This window comes from Nothobranchius furzeri, chromosome 9 (genome assembly GCF_043380555.1).
Source record: "Nothobranchius furzeri strain GRZ-AD chromosome 9, NfurGRZ-RIMD1, whole genome shotgun sequence".
Taxonomy (NCBI): domain Eukaryota; kingdom Metazoa; phylum Chordata; class Actinopteri; order Cyprinodontiformes; family Nothobranchiidae; genus Nothobranchius; species Nothobranchius furzeri.
The window spans coordinates 68,783,735-68,799,941 of record NC_091749.1 but is presented as its reverse complement, the minus strand read 5'-3'; the positions used below and the strand labels follow the sequence as shown (position 1 = coordinate 68,799,941).

Here is a 16,207-nt window from a genome sequence, read left to right as displayed (position 1 = left end):
GTGAGCTCATACATCACCAAATGCATTGATGACGTTACACAGGTGAAAAGCATCACAACTCGAGCAAACCGGAAGCCATGGCTAACAGGAGAGGTCCTCAGGCTGCTAAAGGCCAGAGATAAGGCTTTCAGAGCTGGGGGTGAAATGGGCCTGAGAACAGCAAGAGCAAACCTGTCCCGTGGCATCAGGAAAGCGAAACAGGACTACACACACAAGATAACCTCCCACTTCAATGACGGCAAGGACGCACGGAGCCTATGGCAAGGCATCCAGGCTATTACAGACTACAAGCCTGCAGCGCGTAGCTGTGAGAACGACACCACTCTGCTCAACAACCTGAACAGCTTCTTTGCACGATTTGAGATACAGAACAACACACGCCCACAGAAAACACCACCACCTCCACACAACCAGCCTCTGTGCCTGTCTGTTGCCAGCGTGAAGAGGACACTCATCACCATCAACGCCCGGAAAGCAGCAGGTCCGGACAACATCCCTGGTAGTGTGCTGAAAGACTGCGCAGAGGAGCTGAAGAATGTCTTCACAGACATCTTTAACACCTCCCTGAGGCAAGCCACTGTCCCATCATGTTTCAAGACTGCCACCATCATACCTGTACCAAAGAAACCATCCCCAGCTTGTTTCAATGACTACCGCCCCGTGGCACTGACACCCATTATTATGAAGTGCTTTGAACAACTAGTCATGTCACACATCAAATCCACCCTACCCCCCACTCTGGACCCATACCAGTTCGCATACAGAGCGAAACGATCCACAGAGGATGCAATCTGCTCTGCCCTCCACCCAGCCCTAACTCATCTGGACAAGAAAGACTCATATGTGAGAATGCTGTTCATAGACTTTAGCTCAGCATTCAACACCATAATACCACAACAACTCATCTGTAAACTGGACAGACTGGGCCTCAGCACCTCCCTTTGCAACTGGCTGCTGGATTTCCTCAGCCAGAGGCCGCAAGTGGTGCGTGTGGGCAACAAGGTCTCAAACAGCATCACCCTGAGCACGGGGGCTCCACAAGGCTGTGTGCTCAGTCCTCTGCTCTTTACCCTGCTGACACATGACTGCGCACCAACCTACAACTCCAACCACCTTGTGAAGTTTGCGGACGACACAACGCTGGTGGGTCTCATCACCAAGGGCGATGAGACCCACTACAGGAAAGAGGTTGAGCTCCTGACCACTTGGTGCAGAGACAACAACCTCCAGCTAAATGTTAGCAAGACCAAGGAGATCATTGTCAACTTCCAGAGAGGCCACAACAACTTCCCCACATTGACCATCGACGGCGCTGCGGTGGAGAGAGTGAGCAGCACGAAGTTCCTGGGGGTGCACATCAGGGAGGACCTCTCCTGGACCACCAACACAGCATCACTGGCCAAGAAAGCTCAACAGCGCCTCTACTTCCTGCGCAAACTCAAGCGGCCAAGTGCTCCTGAGAGGATAGTTGGTGCACCACTCCCCTCCCTGCAAGACATTTACACCACTCGCCTCACCCGCAAAGCCATCACAATTGTCAACGACCCCACCCACCCTGCGCACTGTCTGTTCAGCCTCCTGCCCTCTAGAAAGAGATACAGAAGTCTCCGCTCCCGCACTACCAGGCTCACCAACAGCTTCGTCTACCAGGCTGTGAGACTGCTGAACTCTCTTCCCTCACAGATCCCAGCCAGCAGAATCACCAGTGTGACAGGAGTATAGGATGACAGACTGGACCCTACACCCCACCCCACCCCACCCACCCACCCACCCACCCACCCGCCCGCACACACACACACACACACACACACACACACACACACACACACACACACACACACAGCCCTATAGCCATACATATAAATATAAATATATATATCAGACGTCACGCTAAAGTCACTCGACAGACAGGGTTAAAAAAAATGATCGACCTTTTTCCCCATCACTTTCATTTTTATGTTTATGTATTATGCATTTTTGAAATAGTAATTAATAAACATTCAATACCATTACAATTTCCTTTGATTTAATTTTAAATCAATACGAGTGCCCAGGTAGCACATAAAAAATGCAATTTAACTGTTTTCTTAAAGCAGGAACATTTAACCTGTGCGGCCAGAGCTCTCTCCTTCCTTCTGCTCTATGTAAACCTGAGCTGATCACCTACTTGTGCGTAATCAAATGTCTGTAAGGAAAAGATGGAAAAGCTATAGCCATGAGGTTCACTTTTGCCTCAGACCGACTTATTGCTGTTTTATGGTGTGGCTGAATCTGCGACCCACTGCCACACGGACTGGAATAACAAATGCTGCAGTAACGTGAGTTGTGGTCAGGTTCATGAGGAGTCACTGCTGGAGCGGACTCGACTTTAATACGTCATCCCAAAATAGAAGCCAACATCTTAATTTGACCTTGAATGAAAAATGTTGTTATAAAACTTCAAAAGTTTTTATCACAGAGGAGGCAGCGCTCATTTCTGCCTTCAGTCTGATGGCGCAGCGTGCGCTTGTTGAATCAGTATGTGTGTGTGTGTGTGTGTGTGTGTGTGTGTGTGTGTGTGTGTGTGTGTGTGTGTGTGTGTGTGTGTGTGTGTGTGTGTGTGTGTGTGTGTGTGTGTGTGTGTGTGTGTGTGTGTGTGTGTGTGTGAGCGGCACAGCTCCATGAGCCGCTCCAGTCACCACGTCTCGTTATTGGTGCCATTTAAACCAATGTTGTAAAATTACTTCTGCCCAGCGTGAGTGGGTGTCTAGCGTTCATTTTTGTAAGTCTCCGGTTGTATGTGTATGTGTGAGCATGAGGGACGGAGTGTGCGACTGTGTTTGTGTATGACTGTTAGAGAAAAAGAGAGGTTAAGTTGTCTGGTTGCCATGGGTGAGTAGATGGTATGTTTTTCTTATTTCTGTAAACAGCACTCTAAACGCTTCTTTGTTATCTCAGAAAAGGATGCTCCAAAAATGTCTCGACTCTAAAGGTGCTCGCTCGGGCCATGAGTCGGGGGTGAGACAAATGTTTGAGCAACTTTGTAACTACGCCCTTGTGTGAATAAAAATATGCTCTGAAGCTGAAAGATTGAGTCAGCTTGGAAACTCACACATGCCACTGCGTGTTCTGTCTGTCTCCTCTTTCTGCAGAAAGTGTAATCTGAAATGGTCAACCAAATTTCCAGTCGGAGTTCTTTGGTCGACGTTAGTAAGCAAATTTAACTAAACAATGACTATGTATGTCAGGTGGGGGTTTGGACTTCTCCCTTCTCTTGGGTCTTCTTGTGCTGCTACACAACTTCGCCTACGCTCCCCCTGCCACATTTGCTGCCAAGTGTGAAGCCTTGGTCTGCCTGCGTGTTCGCGGCTCCCCGTGTGGGAGGCCTTAAGATTTTTGGCATCTGTCTTTGCTCCCGGTGGCTGCCTGGGCTCAGTTGGGTCACCGGCGGGGTTGGTCGCCCCTGGGTCCCAGGCTCAGCCGTCTTAAGCCGGGTGGACACTGTGCGACTTTTTCACTCGCAGCGTTCAGCTTCAGCTCAAACTGTACGACTTCCTCGCAGGGCAGATCTCACGAGTCATGCGCTCACACTGCACGACCCAGTTCTCGGATGCGACCTGACTGCTCACACTGTACGTCTGGTAGCAACACGTCGGCCCTAAAAATATGCTAAAAATAGCAGTTTTTACTCAACACGTCAGACTTTTTTGTCTTGTCTTGCCTGTTGTCCTTCGGGAGTGCTGCAGGAGGACACACAGGGATTTATGGGGGTTGGATGAGGAAAACGAAATAAAGAAAGTAAATCTGTGTTTTGTGATCAGTTTAATTTGACATGAACACGACAAACGCGCTTTCTTGACAATCTTTGTGAGTAAAAAAACGTGTAGAAACAAAAACGAACAGCGTGTGTTATTAGGGAAATAGCGAGCGAGCAGCGTTGATGCAGGATTGCGCGCGCATGCGCCGTGAGCGGTTCTGATACATTTTGGATTGTAGCTGCTCGCAGCGCCGCTTCAACAGTGCGATACCCTCACGAGGGACGAGCGAAATATTAAACACACCAGAAGTCCGTGCGACCTCACGACTGCTGATCGGCAGCTGGTCACGTGGTGTTAATCGCCTCTCGTAACCCCCTGTACACTACACGACCGCTCGGCGCAAAACTCGCCCCGATGTCGTGGATTCTCGCACGACTGGAAAATCAACTCAAAAAAGTGAAAAAGTCGCACAGTGTATGCCCGGCTTTAGATGTGGGGAGCTCTGGGCAGGCCTGGGGGCTTGCAGTTGTTATCTCCCAGGACTCTGTCGGCTGGTGTTGTGACCCCCGGGGCAGTCCTCTGCATCCCTTGAGCGGGGTTGGGGGTTCTCTGGTGACAGTCTCCCTGGGGTCCCTGCACTCTGGGGCAGCTCCTGGATCTCTGGGGCTTGAAGCTCCCTCCATCTTCCGCACATCTTTGGGGGCAGATCTGTGGCCCCTCACACTCACTATTGGACACTCTTATACAGAAACCTTACACATACAAGCGCGTGTACATGGTGCTCTCGTTAAGTATGGACTCAGGTATTCTTAACAGGCGTCTTTAAATTTAAATTGTAAATGTAAATTCACTGAGATTTATTATTGTGAGATTGTTCTGCAAAACAATGTTGATTTTATATTTCCTCATGAGGTTGATGCAATGATATTTTGCTCTTGTTGTATGTCCCTTTTTTTTGTATGTCTTTCTCTTTCTGCAGGTCTAGAAGCAGATTTTTGTCCATCATTGAATGTTTTTGGTAACCCATCCCTCTCCTTTTCTCTCTTCCTTTCTTTTGCACCTCTGCCTCCATGTCCGGTCGGAATTAAAAAGCATCTAAAAACACTGACAATAAAGTTTTTGTATCAGGCGTGACATTAAAGCAGAATCTTTAACACTCCACCTGAGAGTAAATGTGTAAGGCTTGTCTCCAGCATTCACACATCAATTCTGTTTCCTTCACAGCCAGACAGGACAAGAGGGGGAAAAAAGAACTCAATTATGAGCCCAAGAAGGGACTTCACAGTTCACATGAACAACAATGGAGTTCAATGGCACATGCACTTATGCATAAAGTTGTCCCCCACCCAAAAAATTGAGGATATAAACTTATTTACCAGTGATATAGTATTGTCTAAAGAAAGCAGAGCACAAGTGATAAAAATTAAAAGTGCAAAATAACAGAGGGAGTCAGCGGAAAGCCCACTGCTGAAACTTGGCCCTGGTTTGGTCTCGTGGACGAGGTGTTGGGACAGAAGCCTTCCACTAGTCCTCCGGTTCTGATTGCCTCCATCTTAATATTTAGGCAATATTATTCATCTACTTGTTAGTATGTTCTATAGAAATTTGTACTTTTAGCCACAGGTCTTTGAGTTGCTTAAAAGATAAATGAAACTAGCTAAGTTAGCATATGATTCCTGAAAGCTGGTTCACTAAACAAAAAAAAAATATATATATATATATATATATTACCTGGATATGGTTGCTTCTCAGCCTTATATAATAACGCCGGCGACAGAGATTAAGCAGATCATTAACTAAAAAGTATAAAAGGAAAAAACAACAGATTTCTGGATCCATTTTAACAGCTTGTTAGCTTGTTTGCCGCCGTCATGGTAGCTAAGCAACTGGACCTGGGGGCGGGAATAAAAACGTGGCTAGTACTGTCCGAATTCAGAGCCTCTGACTTCCCGGTTTTAGCGGTCTTGCAAGGACCCGGCCTTGCTAGACCGGTGAGGACCCATACTCACAAGTATCCTTCCTCTGGATTCAGACACACCCAATAAATCAGATCTCGGAAAATCCCAGTTTTTCCAATGCAACCAAACTGCAAACAACAAACATACGACCATGACCAACCGTGGGTTTTTTGAATGGTGGAGATGGGAGAGCGTTGGAGCAGCCTGTGAGCCAAAATGTGGAGGCTGCCGTAGTGAAAATTGCTAGCCTGGTGGGAAAGAAATGACCCTATCAGAGAAGAAAGAACTCGAGATCATCAGAAGAGGACTCACTTATGTTCAACAAGATGAACATTCAGATTCCCCACATTGGGATGCAAAGTATCCATCACGGTTGTCACTGTGTGAAAATTTAACCTCACGGTTATTGTTCACGGTTTTCAGTATTATTGCGGTATTTTTTTAAACGTGTTACATTTTCAGACAAAATAAACCCTGTATATTAGGAAAATATTGTGGCCAGATTGTCTAAATTTTGCCTAAAATTTGTTATTTTGTAATCATGTTGTTAATTTGTTTACATTTTTCCCCTTTAGTCTTTAAAATACCAATATTTGCCCATAACTTCTTATTTTTTGTCTGTTTGATGTCATCGTTTTAAAAATGCCAGGCTCTCGATTTACCGGTCGATCTACGTCCCAATCCTCACCTATGGTCATGAGCTTTGGGTAATGACCGAAAGAACAAGATTGCGGATACAAGCGGCCGAAATGAGTTTCCTTCGTAGGGTGGCCGGGCTAAGCCTTACAGATAGGGTGAGGAGCTCGGACATTCGGGAGGACCTCGGAGCAGAACCGCTGCTCCTCCGGATCACAAGGAGTCCGTTGAGGTGGTTTGGGCATCTGGTCAGGATGCCTCCTGGACGCCTCCCTGGGGAGGTGTTTCGGGCATATCCTGCCGGCAGGAGGCCCCCGGCTCAACCCAGACACGTTGGAGAGAATACATCTCCAATCTGGTCCGGGAACGCCTTGGGGTCCTGCCGGAGGAGCTGGTGGAGGTGGCCGGGGAGAGGACAGTCTGGAGCTCCCTAGTTGGGATGCTGCCCCGCGACCCGGATAAGCGGAGGAAGACGACAACATTTTAAAAATATTAGATCAGATGATACTCAGTACTCAAGTAGCCTTCTAATCAGATACTTTTTTTTACCCTTACTTGAGTAATAAACCCTATATCAGGAAAATATCGTCCTCGGTTCATTTTATTTGTTTATATTTTAGTTGCAATGTTAATTTTCTGCAAAATATTTTTATCTCTAAAAGTTCTTTGAATTTGGTCGTTCCTAAACAGCATTTTAGTTGAAACTCTGCTCACAAATGGACTCACACTGGCTAAATAAACAAATTAAAAAACACATTAGTCATAATATTTTAAACGGTATACCAATAAATGGTTGTAAACATAGTACTGGCAAGTGAAGCTAGAAGGGAAGAAAAAAGTTTATGCTGCTACCGGGAGGCGAACCAAGCCCCCACAATGCGGCTGTTGTGATTATTAAGCTTGGTTTATGCTTGTCCGCGAGGTTCGCACGGCTCCGCGCGGCAAAATTGCGTCATTTTAACAACCACGCCCCTCCACCGCGCCTCTGCACGGCCCAAACTTTCCGCACCGCGCACCTAGGAAATTTTCTAACCACGCGGACGGTCGGACGCGGAAAAACATGGCGGACTGGCAAGAACTAGTATGGCAGAGGTTCGTGAATACAGACAGACATTTGTATGATTCAGCTCTCAAAGATCACCGTGATAAACATTGTTAATAATTCCTGGAGAGAAATAGCATGCACTGTCGGAAAAGACGAGGACGCTGTTAAAAAATGCTGGAATGCCATAATGTAAACAACAGTAATTTTTACTTCTATGGTGTAGTGTTGGATGCATGCCGTAGAGCTCCATGCTTCCCCACACAGTTTGGGAGAATATTGGCTCACCGCAGAGACAAGCCGCATGAACCATAAACACTGCAAATAGTGAAGCGCGTTCCATCCGCGAGCCGCATCACCAAGCAGAAAGTAAATGCGTCAAGCATAAACCAAGCCTAAGTCAACGAATAATTTGTAAGCTTTACTTACTTATCAAGTCAAGTCAAAGTCAAGTCAGTCATTTATTGTCATTTTCTACCACATGTGCAGGACATACAGAGAAATGAAATTCAGTTTCAGCACACACAATTCAAAGATCAGACATACGTGGGTAAGACACATAACAAGAATTGGTGACTGCGGTCATTCGCAACATGAGTCGTGCTACCTTAATAGATAGATGAAAAGGGTGTTACATGAGGATAAGTGGGGGTAGGTAAAAAAAGGCATAGCAGAGTTAGCCCCAGCGGGGAGTAACTCTATTATACAAAAAACTCCTTTCACATGGAAGCACAAAACAGCACAGATACAACATCAGAGTCCGATGGGGAGGTGGGGATGGGCGGGATCCTGAAGCCTCCATTGGGAGCTGCCACTGCGGCGCATCGACCAGCTGCAGACCAACAGGTGGGAGGGAGAGATAAGGAACAGAGAGCACATTGAAGTTCCTGCAGACATGTCAGCCTGAAGGAAGAGGGTGAAGGTCGGGACACAGCATCTGTCGGCATTACTCCTTTTGTGGGGGTGTGTTGAGGCAGCCTTGAGAGGCTGCTATGGCGTCAGATAAGGATAAACATGACTTTGTTTAGGGCAGGCAGAGATAATCTTCCTCTCCGCCTTGGAGTCTATAAGTGGTCATTCATGTCCACCAGTGAAGCCAATTTTTCATTCCACATCCCTGCATCGTCCGGCGACCCTCTCCGAGATCAAATCCATCTTTCGCACTAACACAGGCAACGCCGCGAGGACATTGTCCAGCTTACGGTTCACCTCGAGTAACGCCCCAGTCTGTGAGGTCACCGCACGAGCGGCACATTCCGTGGGTACGGGTCGCACTCCAATTGCTCCCGTCTTCCCAAATTTCCAGAAAACCAGATATCCTCCCACTCCAATCAGAAGAAATCCAGTGATCATCAGGCCGAATATCCACAAATCTTCCACGTCCTCGATGGACAGCTGAGAGAGGCACACGATTCGCCAGACCTCCCAAGAATCGAGTGCATATCCCGATGCGAATGTCCCCTCGGGACAGGTGGGAGCCCCCTTCTCCGTTCTCATTGTAGAAAAAATGTTGTCAATCGCGTTGAATGACCAGTTAATTAAGTCCATATTTCCAAAAAAGAGTAGTGATTTCAGGAGAAATGCAGAGAAGTGCTCTGTAGGCAGACAGGACGAGCCTTGGGCAAGCCGATAAGGGAGCTGAGAAAAAAGCGTCTGTACTCTCTGAAGGCTGAAGGGATTCATTCTTATTGGGATTCATCAATAAATTCGTAAATATGGAAATATTCGCCGATTTATTACGTAAGTAGGATATTAGGATATCCTCGGGGCACCATACCCTTTTAACAGGGGAAAATTAATCCACACCTATTATCAATCTGTCTAAAGTTCCTAAATTCTTTACGGGCAGCAGTCATAATTCATATCACACAAACAAATTCACTTGAGACAAAACTGAATTAGCAATAACATTTATTAACTAATATGATCACTTCAGCTCCTTCCAAAGCGTTAGCCAATCAATATTAACCAACTGATTTTATCAAACAAACAACGAGTAATGAAACAATGAAATGATAATGTAAAAACAATCTAATCCAAGGTGTAATGATATGATGTGTTCAAGTAGATAGGATCTCCAAAATGGAGGAAGCTTTGAAACAAAATGGCCGATCCCTTTGTTTGAGGGAGCAAGGACCCGACCGTGTATGTGGGATGTGTTTGTCCTCCCAAACACTGAAAACCAGTATATGTGTGTGTGTGTGTGTGTGTGTGTGTATATATATATATATATATATATATATATATATATATATATATATATATATATATATATATATATATATATATATATATATGTAGCACCCCCTTACCCAGTCTAGTAACTGCACTAGAATCTAAAACAGGTGGGGTGTCTTCTTGGGTTCGTTGATTTCTGGTAGAAACCTAGCCGTTCACCTAAGGTAAAGTAATCTTTTCCTTTTGCTCTCAAACCATTACATTAGCATTATCACTTAACCCAGAATAAGCCCAGACAACTTTCTAAATGAAAAAAAAAAATCTTTAATAAAGAACTCACTTAGAATGAAGGAACTGTTCAGTTAACCTGAAAGCAATCAAATTACCAAAATTGTAAATGTCTTTGAATCAAATGACCAAATCAGTTTGTTTTTTCAGTGAACATATCTAATATGGGTCATTAACCGACCTCCATACATTTCTCAAAAAAATATAAATAAAAAACAATACCAAGTTCAATCTAAATCCACCCGTGGGCCCACACTCACTCACACCCACACACACACACCAAGTTCGGTACCGTAGCTTTTTTGTTTCGCTGCAGGCCTGTGCGGTGATTTTGTGTCATGCGAAACCTTTCCTTCAGATGCCCTGACAGATTCGCAGAGCAGGCATCCTCAACACAGACACGAAACCCGATGTCCTCAGCGATCCGACGGGTGTCTGTATCCTCCGTCCTAAAACCTGAATCCAGACGTCCTCAGCGAACTTCCCCACACCACTCCTCCGACTCTCCTTGCGTCTCCTGCTCCAACCAGCTCCCGATCAGTCCCGTCTCTGTCCCTTATTATCCCAGGTAGAAGCTTTATGGCTCGTTAAAGCCGCCAGCACCGTTGAAATCATTTAACGGCTCCTCAACTGCAACGTCCCCACTCCTCCAAGCCGGCCAGGTTTTTAACCGTTCTTCAGTCTTTAGGTCCGATGTAGTTTCTGTTACTGAACTCAAAAGTACTTCACAGCTACGGCTCTGAAGTTTCGGTGGTCTCTCCGGGCTTCTTCCACTGCTGTCTTCCGCTCTCCTCTCACCCGCTTCTCCGTCCCAACGTCTCAACCCCCCGCCATCTCTCTCTCTCTCTGTCTCTCCCGAACCTTTTTTTTTCTCTCCTCCCTCTCTCTCCTTCTCGCTGTCTCCCTCTTCTCGAACTTTCCCCAAAGCTCCCCCTAGTGTTCATAACTTGCTATTGCTCCTACACAGCTTTCATTTGTTTAAAATTCAGTCCAACATCCTTAGACTAAACAATCAACAAAACAATAATACACACATAAATGGAAACAAACATTTCTCATCTGAGGCCTGTTCTCAACTGAAAAATACTCAATGTAAACTGCATAACTTAAGTGGCAACGTTACAGTTAACATTATACATGCACCTCACTGTTCATGTGGATACAAAGTAATGTCAAACCTGGTTTACTACATTGAAGGGTTTTAAGTAAACTGTGTAACCCAGGGGGCTACACCCTCCCCCTTCTAAAACATTTGATGTCCCCATCAAATAATGAGGTTATATGACCCAAATAAGAGTAGTAGACCCAGCTAAGTCTAACCCAACACAGTTACGACATAATGCCATAGGGTGGCACCATAGAGTAGGACAAGACAACTTTCTTGAGTCCTGGTAAGTTACACTGCCAACTAGAACTCCACAACTAAAAGCTTTTACAGGCTGGTCTGATGGCTGTCCCAGTTCATCGTAACTCAGTCTAATGACCGGTTTTATCACTTGCCTAGAACGCTCTGCAGGGACCTCATCGGCTCTGCAAACTACATCCCCACTGCTTCCTTCTTCCCCTTCTAAATCTAGATCTGGACAGGGTAGGGGATCCCTTAGAGGTAAACCTGGACTTACTTCAGCATTGTCCAAGTCCTTGGGGAGTGAGGAAACCCGAGTTCTCTCATGGACTAAAGACTTTTCTCTAGTCCTCAATCCTGATGGCCCCAGAATGTCTCTTAGATTCACTTGTCATGAAGCTGGCATGGGTACCACCTCAAACTCTGAATCAGATGACACAACAATATCTGCATAACAAGAAGGTTTGACAGGCTCTAACTGCTGTCGTCTACTCCTGGTGACAGGTCTCTGCGCCTGTTCGAGCTCAACATCCCCAGCTGTAAACCTGACAAGATGGCCAATGGGCAACAAATGATTTCGATGTACTGTTTTTTCTCCTCCAGGCCCCCTTTCAGGTTTTACCCGGTAAACAGGCAAGTTAGGCATCTTGTCCATTACAACGTATGGCACTGTCCTCCACCTCTCTCTCAACTTGTGTCTACCAGTGACCCCAAAGTTCCTTAGAAGCACCCGATCTCCAGCTTCTAAGACTTGCTCTGTCACATGTTTGTCATGTGCCTTTTTGTTTCTTTGATGATTCTTGTCAGCTGCGTCTTTAGCTAGACGATAAGCTTGTTCCAGATTCCCCCTTAGCTTTGAGACATACTGGGGGTAACTTACTGCTTTCCCGCTTTCCTCTGATACTCCAAAACAAATGTCCACCGGCAGGCGGGCCTCCCTCCCGAACATCAGGAGGTAAGGTGAGTATCCAGTCGCATCATTTTGGGTGCAATTATAGGCATGCACCAACTGACTGATGTTTTGACTCCATTGCTGTTTCTGTTTTGGGTCAAGAGTCCCCAGCATGGACAACAATGTTCGGTTAAATCTTTCAGGCTGAGGATCTCCCTGAGGATGATAAAGGGATGTTCTCGACTTTCGGATCCCCAACATTCTCAGAAGATCATGGATGAGCTTGCTTTCAAAATCACGTCCTTGATCGGAATGTATCCGTGCGGGAAGACCATAATGAATGAAGAAACGCTCACATAGAATCTTGGCAACGGTGGTTGCCTGTTGGTCTTTGGCAGGAAATGCCTGGGCATACCTTGTAAAATGATCAGTCACTACAAGGATATTTGCATACCCTTGAGAATCAGGTTCTAAAGACAAAAAGTCAATACACACTAAATCTAATGGCCCGCTGCTGGTAATCTGATGTAACGGAGCTGCTCGCTGGGGCAGTGCTTTACGTGTGATACATCGGCCACAAATTTTCACGTACTGTTCGACCTCTGACCCCATCTTAGGCCAGTAAAATCGATTGCGAATCAGCTCAACAGTCTTTTCCACTCCAAGGTGGCCTGATTCATCATGGAGAGATTTAAGCACCATGGGAACATGTTCTCTTGGCAGAACAAACTGAAACACTTCTGTCCCCGCTGGTTTTTCAACCTGTCTATAGAGCAATCCCTCCCTCATGACTAGCTTATTTGCCTCTCTATGCAGGAGAAGTGACCCCCTGTCAGCACACTTCTCAGGTGAAAATACAGTTTCACCACTCAATGCCTTCTTAACAGGTGCAATCATGGGATCTTGGTCTTGAGCTTTGCGGAGATCTGATCTGCTCAGTTGAATCAAGCAGCCCAGATCTAGACGGGTTGGAAAAGCATAGCATTCTGGTATGCCAGTGGAGGAAACCCCCAGAGCTTCTGCATAGCTAAGGGACTCAGTAGACTCATCTCTGGCTACTTGCTTACAGAGGGCCTTAACACTGTCAGGGGGAAGACTCCTAAACTCAGTTTCATCATCAGAAATAGGGTGGCGTGACAATGCATCAGCATCAATGTTGCTAGAGCCTGGTCGATACTGCAAGGTAAAGTTATAAGTGGAAAGGGCTGCCAGCCAGCGGTGACCTGTGGCATTCAGTTTAGCGGTAGTAAGGATGTATGTTAAAGGGTTGTTGTCTGTTCTCACATCAAATTCGGCTCCATAAAGATAGTCGTGGAATTTATCCACGACGGCCCACTTGAGTGCCAGGAACTCTAACTGGTGTGCTGGATAGTTCTTCTCAGACGCACTGAGCTTTCTACTGCCAAAAGCGACTGGTCTCAATCCCTCAGGATGCTCCTGGTTGAGCACCGCCCCCAAGCCATGCAAACTTGCATCAACATGTAACACGTAGGGTTTTGAAGGGTCGGCAAAAGCCAAAACAGGGGCATCGGTGAGGCATTTAAGGATCTGACGGAAAGCCTCAGTGCAACTCTGGTCCCACCTATCTCCAAACGTTTCAGTTACTTTGTAGTAGGGTTTTGATGAAGTCTTTCCTGCCTTACATTTCTTTTGGGTTGGCGGATATCCTTTACACAGCTCTGTAAGTGGTCTAACAATGATTGAATAGTTTTTTATGAAGCGTCGATAATACCCACAAAATCCTAAAAAGGACTGCAGTGATCGGAGATCAGTGGGTTGTTTCCAGTTAGCGACTGCCTTCACTTTGCTTGGATCGGTAGCAATGCCTTGTTCAGAAATCACATGTCCAACATATTTCACCTGGGGTCTGCAAAACTGGCATTTATCAAGTGACAGTTTTAGTCCTGTTTCTCCTAATCGGTCAATGACTTTGAGAAGTCGCTTTTCATGCTCCTCTAAGGTGCTCCCAAAAACAATCAGGTCATCCAAATATACAATCACTTCTAGCATATTCATATCCCCAACTGCCCTTTCCATGAGGCGTTGGAATGTTGAAGGAGCACCAGTGATCCCCTGAGGCATCCTCTCAAACTGAAAAAACCCCAATGGACATATGAATGCGGTTTTCTCTTTATCCTCCTCTGCCATTGGCATCTGGTAATATCCACTTCTTAAATCTAAAACCGAGAACCACTTGCTTCCAGACAAACAGTCCAGAGCATCATCAATGCGGGGAACTGTATACTGATCTGGAATAGTTCTGCGGTTGAGTGTCCGGTAGTCAATGCACATTCGTAGCTGTTCACTTTTCTTTCGTGCCAAGACAATGGGTGACGCATAAGGACTTCTGGATTCTTTGATTATCCCTGCAGCAAGGAGTCCCTGAAGATGACGACGAAGGTCCTCAACATCTGCTGGTGCTATGCGCCTTGACCGCTCTCTGAACGGGGTGTCGTTGGTGAGTCGAATGTGGTGTTCCACTCCATAGGCTAACCCCACGTCCCACTCCACTGTTGAAAACACATGGGATCGCTCCAACAGTTTTTCTTTCAGTCTCTGCTTCCACTCAAAAGGGATTGGAGAGTCTCCAAAATCAAATAGGGATGGATCAAGTTTTTTGTGACTGTGTGTCTTTATATTTGGGATCTCAGTCACTGTGTCAGCTACATGAAGATGTGCTACTACTGTGCCGATGGGAATGGCAGTGTCTTTTAGTGACTCATTTCACAATAAAACCAGAAATCTCTCTCTGTCCAACATATTGGAGAATAACACTGTTGGCTGCACAAACAAACTTGGTGGAAGAGAATATGAGGCCGCACGCTCGGAGATGACAATGCTGTCTCCTAGTCTCTTTTGTTCTAAGACTTTGCAAACCGCTATATGCTCACCGCCAGCGGGAATAATCAGGGGCCCAGGCCCTGTCCATTTAACATCAGCCACTGCACTGCTGCTGTGAACTGAGTTTTTAGGCTTGGGATCTACATTAAGTTCCTGATCTGTCACACCCACTCGTGCAGCATAGACATTGTCGGAGGTGGCTGCCTTTCGGTTCAAAGGGAGGGACCAGACTTTGTTAACATTAGTACCAATGAGGATTGGCATTGTGTCTGAGCAATGAGGATCAGGGCATACTAAGGCAAGAACCGGAACAGATTTCACCTTATTTTGTGTCTCCTCTGAGAACTCTAAGTCTACTTCAATATAACCTTAATATGGGTAACTGCTTTCAGACTCACTTAGACCCCAGATAGCTAATCCTGACACTGGATTTAAAGGAACATGTGATAAATGTTCTGTGTACCAGCTGTCAAAAACAATCGTCACCTGAGAGCCACTGTCTAGAAGAGCCGTGCAGGGTTTTCCCTCTACTTTGACATGAGCAGTCGAGGGCGGTCCTACCAAACCTTTAGGCAGATTATCGGCATGTAGCTTCACAGCACTCCTTTTCACATTGGCGTTAACATTTTTTCCATCTGTGCATCCTGGGCCTGCTCTACCCCTCCTCTGGGCCTGAATCAACTTCTGAATAACTTTCGGATAATTTTTGGGTGAGGTACATTTAGTGGAAATGTGCCCAACCTCCCCACAACGGTAGCAAAAAATGTCTTTGGGGTCTCGGGGCATGGATGCCCTTGGCGCCCCAGGAGTTGGAGAGGTATCTTTGAGAGGTAAAAGCTCTTGGGGTGCTGCAGTAGACTTGACTGACATTGCTGAGACTTGTTTTCTAAGTTTTACAACCTCACTTTTAAAAGCTTGTAGGCTCCCGTCCTCTTCAGAGTTAACTGTCTCTGCTTGAATTGCAGGTGGAGGTGCAGAAGGAGAAGCACGCTGGGACTAGGCTAAAGCTTGGAGCTCAATCACTTGTGATCTCAGCCGTTCAACCTCCAACCCAAGATCTGTTGCCTCAATCTCTGTAGCTGCAGCGGTACGTTTGACGTGCACAGATTTAGGGGGATTCAGCCTACGTCTGGAGGCCTCATGCTCCTCCTCCACTCGTATCTCATTCAAGAGCTGCAGGAATGTTGGCGGGGCAATTTTTCTCTCTCTTAGTCTCAAGCTTAAAATCATCATGTCAGATCTGATGGCACCTTTAATGAGTTGGTCAATGCGTGCCTTGTCTTTGGAGGC

At 46.1% G+C, this 16,207-nt stretch overlaps 1 protein-coding gene across 2 annotated transcripts in view; it reads left to right on the top strand.

Moving 5' to 3' along the window:
• LOC139071848 (zinc finger protein 420-like) overlaps window positions 1-16,207 on the top strand; it is a 36,827-nt gene that overhangs the window by 12,546 nt on the left and 8,074 nt on the right. The window contains exon 1 of one of the 2 annotated variants that reach the window (XM_070555132.1): window positions 15,976-16,004. The exons of the other annotated variant lie outside the window; for it this stretch is intronic. The gene's annotated coding sequence lies outside the window, so the exon portion shown is untranslated. Of the gene's footprint in view, window positions 1-15,975; window positions 16,005-16,207 lie in introns of those variants that run through there. 2 annotated transcript variants of the gene reach the window in all.